This window comes from Ambystoma mexicanum, chromosome 1q (assembly GCF_040938575.1).
Source record: "Ambystoma mexicanum isolate Mex_15411 chromosome 1q, UKY_AmexF1_1, whole genome shotgun sequence".
Classification (NCBI taxonomy): domain Eukaryota; kingdom Metazoa; phylum Chordata; class Amphibia; order Caudata; family Ambystomatidae; genus Ambystoma; species Ambystoma mexicanum.
The window spans coordinates 516208177-516212977 of record NC_090922.1 but is presented as its reverse complement, the minus strand read 5'-3'; the positions used below and the strand labels follow the sequence as shown (position 1 = coordinate 516212977).

Here is a 4801-nt window from a genome sequence, read left to right as displayed (position 1 = left end):
GTGAAGAAACTGACGATCCCGCGGTGACAGTGATTTCTTCGCGTCGGCTGGTGAGAAGAAGCAGAAACTTTCCCGTCGTGTCGGATCTCCGTATGAAGGTTAACTCTTAGTTTGCTAGAAGAAACAAGGTAAGATTTGTTTGTTTGTTTGTTTGTTTGTTTATTCATTTGTTAAGCGCACCAGACTCGTGAGTAAAAGGGCGCCGTAATATGGAGATGCAAGACTTACGTAGTTGCGTATACACATGTTACAATATTTACATAATAGCAAGATATACATTTTTTACATGAGTACAGGATATATACAATGTACAGAAAAGGACGAAGAAATGAATAGCCAGTGAAATTAGATAAATAAACAGTAGGCACTATACAGAGGATAATTGTGCCACGTGGGGCCCTTTGTAGAATACTAGGCTCCCGAGTGGGTCACAGTGCGCAAGGTCTTCAGAAACTAGTGCAAAAGTCAAAATTAGTACAGTGGTCCACAGTTACTGCAGGATGACCAAGTCACTAAGGAGGTGGGCAGGTCCTCTAAGGGTGATGGGAGACTAAGGATCCATGGCAGTGGTATGTTTTATTAAATTTTTTCTGAACTTTAGGTAGGGTTGGTCTGCTCTCAGCTCCTGAGGCAGTGAGTTCCAGCTTTTAGCTGCCTTAACAGTAAAGCTATTGCCCCCAATGGTGGTGAGCTTGTATTTTGGAATTGTCAGACAGTTAGTATTCCCAATTCTGATAGGTCTGAGAGAAGTTCTTCTCTGGAGTTTGTCTATGAGGTAGCTGGGGGCAGCGTTGTTGAAGGCTTTGTGAGTCAGGGAAAGCGTTTTTAGTAGTATTTTGTTGGATGTAGATAGCCATTTGTGTTGACGTCTCAAGGAAGAGATGTGAGTTTTTTTATTTATGCCTAAGGCCGCTCTTAAAGCATTATTCTGAAGTGTTTAGAGCTTTTGAGTGGTAGATTTGTTTGCACCACTGTATAGGGCATTACAGTAGTCAATTCTGGAGAGTATTAGAGCTCTAGCCAGGATCAGACAACTATTGTCAGAGAGGAACGGTTTACCAGCTCTGAGTAATTTGCAGGTGTAAGCCGTAGCAGAGGTAAGGGATTTGACCTGTTTATCAAAGGACAGTGTGGAGTCCAAGTAGAATCCAAGGGTTTTTACTTCCTTGGAAACTTTAATGGTATTGCCGTCAATATTGAATGATGAGAATTCTTGGCCTAGTTTTTTGATATTAGCCTGCGAACCCAGAATTATAAGTTCAGTCTTATCATCGTTCAAACACAGGCCATGAGTGGCCATCCATGCTTGGATGATAAGGTAAACTTTGTTCACTAAGCCCGTGTCCGTACCATAATCCCCAGAAAGTGGGAGGAGAATCTGAGTATCATCTGCATAATTAGTGTAGGTGATACCCAGCTGGTCCAGATCATTGAACAGTGGCTTAGTGAAGATATTGTAAAGGGTAGGTGAGACGCAGGACCCTTGGGGAACACCGCATAGGATGGGTGTGGGGTCGGCAGCTGCTGAGGGGGAGAAGACTCTCGTGGTTCTCTCGCTCAAGAAGGACTCAATCCATTTGATGGCACCCATGGAGAAGTGAGCTGCAGAATCAAGGTGACGGCATAGGACCTTGTGGTTGACCAGATCAAATGCGGCAGAGAGGTCAAGTAGGAGCAAGAGTACTGTCCTTCCTTTGTCTCTCAACTCATCTATTTGGGACTTTAGGTCGATTAGGGCTGTCTCTGTTCCATGTAGTGGGCGGAAACCAGATTGTCTGTTGCCTAGAAGTTTATGCAATTCCAAGTGTTTTTGAATTTGAATGTAAGCAGCTTTATCCAATATTTTTAGTAGAAATGGGACCGTGGTAATGGGCCGGTAGTTGGTGGGAATAAGAGGATCTAGTGTCTGTTTCTTGAGGAGGGGTAGCACCCAGGATTGTTTAAGGTTAGCAGGTATGGTACCTGTAGCAAATGAGGCATTTATCAGTTTAGTTATAAATGGAGAGAGTTCTCTGGCAGCATCTTTTATTAGCTGTGCTGGGCAGATATCGCCTTTACAGTTCGAGGGCTTCAAAGATAGGATGATTTTTTCTACCTCTAGGGTTGACATTTTGGAAAAATGGAAGGTATTATTGTGTGCCGATAGTGACTCGTTAGGCAGGAGGGTGTTAGGCGAGTACTGTAAGTTCTTTGAGTATGCAAAAGAGTTCTTTCATACTTGAATTTGAGTTAGCAATACGCTTGTCGTATGAATTGGGTTTTGCCTGGCAGATTTCCTTCTTGTAGTGTGAAGAAAGTGAGGTTAATTTGGCTTTGTTCTCAATAGAGGGGCAAAGTCTCCAATTACTTTCACTTTTATTCTTTAAGGTGCGGAGGTCTTTAAGTTGTGGGGTGAACCATTTGTTCAAGTGGGCTATTGGTTTGCTCGGCCTAAGTTTGATAGGGGCAATTTAATCCAGTGTGGTGAGCATAATGTTGTTAAATTCCTGAACTAGGCTGCTGGGATCAAGATTTTCAGGTAGTGCGTTGAGTATGGACAAAATGGCAGGGATAACTTTCTCTACCGTGATACTTTTTTTACTCCTGGTTGAGCATGGTGGCGCTAGTGGTAGAGCCAGTAGAATAGGTCTTATAGTGGATAAGTGAAAGGAGATCAGAGAGTGGTCTGTCCATGCTGAAATACTCCTTCAAGCATCTGGGGCCTGATAGGGAGTATTTTCTATGGACGCTCCGAGAGGACTCCACAAATGTCACTGAACAAAAATGGAGTCCATCCATTTGAGCAGACGTCTTTGAGTCTGATTCATCTTGATGCAGTGTTCAGAGTGTTCAAGTGCCGGTCCAGTGTGCGACAGAGGCTGTTTTCTCTACCAATAGAGTGCAATCTTGTCAATGCCATTCACGTATTTCCATGGAACATCGAGCCCGCACATTTAGAGCCGCCAGTCACAGTGACCTTTGGAAAGATGACCAAGCTGCTTTCTCCAAGACAAAGGCAAGAAAGGGCAAAGCAGATCATTTTATCCGAAAAGCAAAAACAAAGGCGATCAACAGGCAGGTCCAAGGGACCGCAATGAGACTAGACATACCTCTATGGTGAAGATCGTGTGGCACGGTTTTGAAGACCTGAAGGATGATATAAAGTGCAACGCTAGAAGTGGATCTATGCATGTTGGACATGTTTGGATACCAGATGAGCTACGTAAAAAACTGGATATAGAATTGTATGCGGCTGTGAGAATAACATCATCCGACACTATCCCTAAAATACCAAGCACGCTTATGCTGCAACCCATACGTCCATTGGACCCAGACGTAAGTGAACAAGATGTCCATGCAGCATTCAATTCCTGGCTGGAGTCTTCTGTTGCTGTGAATTTTCCTTGGATTATGGGGTGTGCAGATGAGATTCAGTTGCCCATTAAAGAAAGAATGACAGATTTTCTCCTGAATGTGATGCATCCTTCTGACAATGAAGACACAACAGAAAATATTTTTATGCTGAGTTCCATTGTTCTCCAGAAGACAACTCTACAGGTTACGATGCAGTCTACAAACACAGAAGGCGATACTCCCAGGTCTTTTGTTCCTGACCAGAACCTTACTTATAACAAACTGAGCTGCCTCGGAGGGGTCTATAAACTGGGAACCTCATCTTGTGAACACATTTCATCAAGCCTTTTGGCATCCCCTCTGCACCGGCAGTTGACAACTACTGCGTCTGGACTCCGTAGTGGGGCTCTTCTAATCACTGGAGCTAAGGGAAGTGGAAAATCAACATTGTCTAAAGCACTTTGCAAAGAAGCTTTTGATAACCTCGATGCTCATGTAGAAGAAATTGATTGTAAATCATTGCGAGGAAAAAGATTTGAAAACCTGCGACAGAAGCTGGAGGAAGCATTTGCAGAATCTACATGGAGGCAGCCGTCGGTCCTCCTCCTGGATGACCTGGACCACATTGTTGGAGTTCCTGCCACACCAGAACTTGAACACAGTCCTGAAGCATTTCAGAGCAAGCAGTTTGCACAAGTTCTAAAAGACCTCATCAAAGATGGCATTTCCAAGGGCAGTTTGGTGGCAATAATTGCTACAAGCCAATCGGAGCATACCCTGCACCCTTCGCTTGTGTCTACCCAAGGGACACACCTGTTCCAGGAAGCACCTCAAAACCTTCCTCTTTGCTTCTGCTTTCTCTCTCCCTCTCCCCTGCTGAACAGCTAATTAATTCTTCACTGAAACTGCACTTATCCTGCAACTGGACCACTCTAGACGGCCTCGGTCCTTGGCCCAGCCACTCTCCTCTTGCACTGATGCCCTGGAACCCCTTTGCACTGCGGGACTGTCTCTGTATCCCTACAGCCCCCCCCCTTCCCCAGCACTTGCTCTGCACTTACCTCGCACTTGCCACCAGCTGGCCCTATTTATTTATTTATTTATTACTTTACGCCACTTACCTTGTACTGCACTTCCCCCCTCCCCTTCCCCTTGCACTTTTCCCCCTCCCCCACCCCTGCACTTGCGCGACCTGAATGACACCTGGCCTAGTAGGATCGTTGTCTGTCTCCCCTTGTCCCTCCCCTCCCTGCCTCGTCGCGCCTTGAAACACCTGTGTATAGGCGCGTTACAAATACCATATCATATCATATCAAGGCAGGATGGATGAAATAGTGGCTGAGCAATTAAGGTCCGCTATCCAGTCCAATATTCTCCCTTTAAGGTGAGTAGGTTTATTGACTTTTTGGGTGAGGCCTAGTGCTTAGATCGTATTGGCTATTTCAGTAGCGTTTTTATCTATTTGGTC

At 44.9% G+C, this 4801-nt stretch overlaps 1 pseudogene; it reads left to right on the top strand.

Moving 5' to 3' along the window:
• Window positions 1–2684: 2684 nt before the first annotated feature.
• On the top strand, window positions 2685–4221 carry LOC138557134 (peroxisomal ATPase PEX1-like; annotated as a pseudogene).
• Window positions 4222–4801: the final 580 nt, after the last annotated feature.